Source organism: Arachis ipaensis, chromosome B05, assembly GCF_000816755.2.
Source record: "Arachis ipaensis cultivar K30076 chromosome B05, Araip1.1, whole genome shotgun sequence".
In the NCBI taxonomy this organism is placed as follows: Eukaryota; Viridiplantae; Streptophyta; class Magnoliopsida; order Fabales; family Fabaceae; genus Arachis; species Arachis ipaensis.
Genome location: NC_029789.2, coordinates 148,353,879 through 148,361,562, shown reverse-complemented (window position 1 = coordinate 148,361,562; position 7,684 = coordinate 148,353,879).

Genomic DNA, 7,684 nt, shown 5'->3' with positions numbered 1-7,684 from the left:
ATTAATAACTCAAATCTTTAATCGTTACTTGTTTATTGGTTATTGATTAAAAAAAGATTGATTTACTAATATAATCATTTATATTTGATCATCTCACCACAAACTGTAAATCAAAATTTTCTGATGCCTTGATGAATACTTTTCTTAACGAAATCTCTGCTTTTTGTTTTTACAAGCTAACAAGTAACCTTCAGACCTAGTGTGAAGTCTCACATCGACTAAAAAGAGGAATAAAGCATGTTTTATAAGAATGTAAAAGCTTCTCTTATATGAATATATTTTGATGGTTGAGTATAGAAATTTTCTTATCATTCCTATATTGTCATAATAAAATCATAAAACTCAGTGTGTCAAAAATCTATCTTTTTATTATTCTTGTCTATTTCTAGTTTTTCATATAATAGAGCCAATATTAATTCATCTAATAAGACAGTAGAACAAGTAAATGAATCACAGCCAGCTATAATTTCAAAGCGTGTTTTTATGTTATAAGATAAACAATCACAATGAAAATGAAAGTAATTATGTCTATAGTTATAATAATAAGTGAAAGTAACATATATAGTACTTATTATTAAGTTTCTAATTTGTTCTATCCTTAAACTAAACTTGAATTATTGGCCAATTTTCACAAATTCATCAATGTTAATAATTCTTACTTGTTCCAATGACAATATATTATATACCTATGATGCATAGACACTGATACAGATACGGGACACGATACGACACGACACGGGATACGTTGACACGCAAATTTTAAAATCTTATATGACACGGGGACACGCATACATATAAAATATAAAGTATTTTTTAATTAAATCGTAATGATATTTTGATATTTTATTGATATTAAAATATAAATTAAAATTTTTAATTATTTTTAATGTCTTATTTTAATTATATCAAGTATTTAAAATATTTTTTATTTTAATAAATAATAATATATAGTATTTCTAAACTCATTTCAAGAATACATGTTAAGAATAAGGCTAGACAAGTGTTGCTGACATGTGATGGTATTTAGGTGTATCTAGGTGTACTCGGAGAAGAATTTTATTTTTTTTATTAAGACACGGTTGAACACAGTAGACACATATATCAAACGAATATCGGTGAATGTCATATTCAAAATGTGTCCGACACGCGGACACACGACAACTCAACGAAATGTCCGTGCTTCGTAGTTATATACAGATCCAATATCCCAAATTCCAATTTCACAAACATGGTTAGTTGATGCCTCAAGTGATGATTATTTTATGGAATCCATGGATCTACTCGCAAGTGGTGCAATTCAATTGGATATTGAAAAGGGGCCATTTTTTTATATTAAAAAATAAGGTGTGATTTACATTAATATTATCATATTTTTGTGTAATACGTGAATATAAAAGATAGAAGATAGTTAGTATAAATAAAAATTGTGAATATCAATTTTAAAAATGACAAAAAATCACAAAAATCGTGGATAATGATTTTCAGAAAATTTCTTTTTAAAAAAATCGTTACTATAAGGAAGAATTTCTAAAATGTAAATTGTTAGTCACATATTCAATTTTATAAAAATGGTTAGTAATAATTTTTTTTTAACTGATTCAAACTTCAGTAATCATTAATCGCATTTTCTGATTAACGTAAATTTTAACATCCTAACAACATATTATACTATTTTATTATAATATAGACGTATTACACCATTCCAACTTTTATATTGAAGTTAATTTAGTGAAAAACCCATAAACTATGTATACACAATTCAATAATTATTTTTAAGAATCTCAGTTTCCTTTTATTTTATATTTTGTTACTGTTGTAATCAATCAAAATGTCAATGTTTCTTGGTATGATTGATTTGGGTAGTTAGCATATTAATTTGGAATTTGTATTGTCTAAAGAGAGATTCCAAAAGAGAGGACACAGTTATAGTTTGAGACATTACTGAAATATTGGTCATTATTGGCTTTTACGTCAAACGTTAAGGAATGGAGTTCGTCGATTTATGAGGATAGGTTCGTATAATATACTCAATTCCAAGAATATATATATTTTTTCCAACTTATTAGAGTACGTTATTCTATAAGTAGGGGTGTATATAAGATGTCACCTATTTATTAGGCGATTAATTTATGTATAACATAAGAATAAAAGTAGTAGATAAAGTAAAAATATAATTAAGTTGGATTTTTCTAATAATTAATTTATTTATTCGTTTAATTAAATGTTGAGGGTTTGAATTTTATTTTGTATATGCAGCAATTTATTAACCAATAATAAACTATGCAGTTTATTTGTGGTGTTATAAATTACTATAATCTTTTTAGTAATTACGTCAAGATGTAATATAATTTTTTTTTAAAAAAATTCAAACTCAATTCTAAATTAATCTAAAAATAAAAATTGAGCATATATAATTAAGTGCTCTTCAAAACCTAAAGTCATAGCATATGTACGGTAAGTATAATTAACATTCAAGATATTTATCCAACTTCTAAATACATGGCCGGCCAAAGAGTATATAGTCTTGGTGATTATTCTTTTACTGGTTTCATAGTTTTTTGAAATTTTATCATAAATTATTAGCTGGACATCATGATAATATAATCTACCAACTTGATATTGCGTGTGACTTATTATTTGTGTTATTTTTTATATTGTCCAATCATCACCAACGACGGAAATCAGCCCAAGTCAAATTCTCTAGCATAAAATCATCGCTCATTTTCAACATGTCGTTAATGTATTAGGACCGATTATATCATCAATCATATAATCTTTAACTAAAATATTAGTTGATTATTTTATTAGTTTTTATAATTTTATTAAATTTATAATTAAATTTTTATATTTTTTAATTAAATTTTTATATTATTTTTCAGTTTTATAATTAAATTTTATTAGTATAAAAATATTAAAATTAAATAAATATTTTTTTTGTATATATATGCTCCTGTTGTAGGTAAAAAATGGAGAGGTACAAGTTGATAAGAGTATAAGACTTGAATTTGTTATATATTAAGTTGAGCAACTCTTTTATTTATGATTTTTAGAGTTATAGAAAATTGTTTCACATCAGCTACCGACACAGAAATGATAGCATGGGAGTCGATGCAAATTCTAGTGCATACACCATCAGAATTCATGATATTTCATAATATTGTTCATAAATATACAAAGTGTTGTGAGCTACTTGAGGTTCGTATTTTGTTAATTAAGTTGTAAATTCATTAAATTTAGTATTATATAATACACTAGCTATTATATGTAGATATGATACAAGCAATATTTAGTTTAATAAATTTTATGCTCTAGATGTTCATGTATGTGTTAACTTGAGTATATTAGAAGCAGTGCATTGTTATATGCAGGGACGATCCATAACTAGTATTATGGGGGCAATAATATATATATAATATTAAAAAATTATGCAAAAAATTATATAATGTAAAATGCATTATAAAAATATATTGATAGAGAATATATTTTAAAGTACAAAAAATATATATGTACTTTTTATTAACAAAGTGGTCGATTCCTCATTTCATAAAATTCATCGATAATAGAATTTGTGTCAAATTTTTCTGCAATTTTCTTTTCAATATAATTAAAAGATAATTAATAAGAAATTTATCTTTCATTTTGTTTCTGAATTATTCTTCACAATATTCATAGCTGAAAAAGAACTCTCAGTTGTAGGAGTTGAAACAGAGAAAATTAATACCAAATAAATCAAGAAGGACGCTCACAAGAAGAAAAAAATCTACTTTATGGGAATTGAAAAATTTTATTTAATTAAAAAATATTAGTAAAAAATCGGAGCCACAAAATTAAAAGAAGAAGAAAAATTAAGTCATAAAAGCAAAAGCAATTACTAATAATTCGTAATGTGGGCCTAAATTTAAATATAAGTCATTTTCCAATTACTAGTAATTCTTATCTCTTAAACTAATTTTTTTTGTTTTTTTTTTCCGTACTTCCGATATAATATTAGCTAAATAGCGACACATTGTATCTATTGATAGTCATAATTTTCTTTACTCTATACTTCTTCTTTTTTTCCACGCATGAGAATAATTAAGTCATTGCTAGCTATTTTAAAAGTTTTAATATTTATATACAACTACACAATTGAATATTTGTACACGTCTAAATCAATTTAAACATAAAAAGAATAATTAAAATGTTAAAAAAAAAATATCAAAAATAAAAAATAACAAAATGAATATATATATACTTGTAGGAAAATTTGGTGTAAAAGCAATATTTCTCCAGAGTCAAAGTAGTTTAGAACCATATTCATAATTTCATAGTAGCTAGCATCAAAGTCTTTAGTATTTGGTCACTTTTGTTGGTTCCTGAATTGGGACAGTTTCCAAACATAACCCCAAAAAAGGTGGGTGTTTAATTGTGAACACTAGAGCTATTCAACACTGACTTTTGCTCCATGCTGAGGTATTGTTTGGGTTTGTGGAACCCACTACTCAATTGTTGTGAGGTCCCTCTCTATCTTCCAAAGTTCCAATATTATTTTTCTCCATAAACAAAAAAAAATATATTTGAATTATTTTAGAAAAAATAAGATATTTTTATTTTTAAAATTTAATAATTTTTTGCTAAGTATATATTTTTTATGAATTTTTTTTGTCAAAAACTAACAATCCTTTTAAAAAATTACAAAAAAATATATACTTAGTGAAAAATCACCAATTTTTAACAATAATAACATCTTATTTTTCTAATCACTGTTTGTAAAAAATTACATCAAAATTTAATTTTTAAAATATTTTTTAAAAATATATATTTAATATTGGACATTTTTATCGTATTTTTAACTAATTTGAAAACATTTTTATCAACACTAAAATAATTTGGTGTATTTTTGGTGGACCCTATTTTTCCACTTCCTCCATGCATAATAGAAATAAATTACGAATCCAAGGATTTAATTTTCCTCGTATGCCTAAAGTCCACTTTAATGATGTTGATGATTCCTCCAATCCAAACCCAATTCATAAAAATTTATTAGGAACTAGCTTTAATAATTATAATTAACCAAGTAATATTGTTAAGTTTGGGGGGATTTTTAGTGTTAAATAATCTTTTGTGTGTGTGTATATATATTATACATGTATGTGTTGTAATATCTGTTTCATTCATTTATTAAATATACTGAGCCTTATTCAATTAGCCATGCAAAATACTTACTTTAATTTTTCCTTAGTCAATATTATATTTATATGCGATAGCTCTCTATTATTGGGAGTGCCAGCAACATGCAAATATATGTTAGTTGGAAAAAAAAAATCATTATATATCATTTAAAAATTCGTACAATTACCTGTTCAAATTTTTTTAATGAAGATTATGGTAATGATATTAATAAATATATAAGTTGATATCTGATATCCTAACCACAATAGATTATGTATTAATTAAATTAAGCTCAAACTGTGCTTAAATTCACTAAGATAGAGCTAAAAGAAGAATATTACAAGCTAACTTGGATTAATTAAGTAGTTAATGACAAATTCTTAAATAAAATTTAGATATATAATAAATTAAAGTGAAAACTCAGGTGCGATCAACTTCACATAAAGTCAACTGCACCTGAGTTTTCACCATAAATTAATCCTTAATTTATTTGATTTTAGAAAATACCGTATGCAACAAAAAAAAAATTATATTATTGCATAACTACAAATAGTAAATATAACTACTCTCTGATCTTAGTGACCTAATAAAGCAATTTAGATTTTAACCAAATTCCATTATGCTTGCACGCAACTTTCTTGATTATTATAGTTAAATGCAAAATAATCAAGTTAGGCCCATAATTTTGAAGATGCGCCATGCAAAAAGAAAATAATAACAAATAAAAGTTAATTCCCATTTTGACAACAATGCTTTTGAACATGGCAGTAACTCATAAACTAAATGGATTCATTTTCTCCATTCCTTCATATGGTGCATCCCCCAACTCTATTCTAAGAAAACATATATTTTTCTTAGACCAAAAAGGACATAATTAATTAATTAATTTGTCTACAAAGTAATAACCATATTTAGAGAGCAATTGCTTTTTTTTCTTTATTTGCTAATAATTCTATGGTTATCCATTATCCAAGTTCCAGTGGTTCTTACACATGAAAACAAATGGCTAGCTCAATTTTTGCAGTGTCCTAATATCTTGGATTCAAAAGGATAGAGCTATGATGCACAGACACTGACACCGACACGGGACACGTTGACACACGAATTTTAAAATTTTATAAGACACAGGGACACGCATACATATAAAATATAAAGTATTTTTTAGATAAATCATAATGGTATTTTGGTATTTATAATAATATATACTATATCTAAATTTATTTCAAAAATATATGTTAAGAATAAGATTGGACACGCTGACACGTGATGATATTTAGGTGTGTTCAAACATGTCCGGTAAAAAAATTTTTATTTTTTATTAAGACACGGTTTGGACACAACAAACACGCGTGTCGGACGAGTGTCGGTGAGTATCGTGTCCAAAATGTGTCCGACACGCAGCAAACACGGTAACTCAGTAAAATGTCCGTGCTTCACAGGGATAGAGTAAAGAATCCTCATCAACTTGTAGAAAATGATAAAAACAACAGGACAATAAAGAACCCCACACGCTTATAGTTTGTAGTTTTTTTAACGAATAAGAACAAACCACTGTCTTAGTTGTGGCTAAGATTAATTTAGAACACTAAGCATATTATTAGATATGTAATTTCTATAGAGGGAGGAGTCCAAACCATAGTTTGAAATATATAAATTGAGTTTCATACTCATTTTAATGTGTAACAACTTCAAAGGTTACTTTCTTGTTAGACCAAACTATGGTTTAGAAAGTATAAATGAAGCGCACCATTGCAAAACTAAAGTTTTCTTTGTATCCTTTTCTTTCTTTTTCTTTTTATTCTATTTGAAAATTTTTATTTGTTTGTATATGGGAAATTAAAATATGATTCAATAACGAAAATAAAAGGGGAAAAAAAAAAATTCGCTCACCTACTGCAAAATGACACCAAAATAAAGGTTGATAGAGATTGGCCAGCACTAATAGAATTTCAATCACTAGGAGTTGAAATAAATAATCCATCCATTAAGTTATTTTATTTTTTAAATTAATTATTTTGGTACTACTCCCAATAATACGGTATCATGTAGCTTTCACAAGAATTTCAGCCCTGCCTCTATGTGTAATGCAAGACGTAACATTTTTTATTTGGCCACCACTGATATAAACAAGGCAAATATAATTTTTTCTAAAGTTGTTTATCTTGGCTACAGTTAAAAAATATTCTCTAAAAATTATGGGTTAATAATAAAAACGTAAACTACGAATAAAATTGAATCAACAAGGAAATCAAAAGATCTAAGAAAAAAAATAATTAAATTAGCCAAACTAATAGACAAAAAATTAATAATTTTAACTAATATTAATTTGAATAACACTTAATTTCTTAAATCAATATAAAATCATTTTTTTCCGAAATTTCAATTTTACAATAAGTTTGATTTAAAAAATTCAAAAATAAAATAAGAATTGCTATACTAAAAATGGAATAATTAGCAATAAGAATTGGTAGATTAAAATATAAATCTTCGAAAATAAAAAAATTGTTAAAAGAATTATAAAATTATAAAAAAA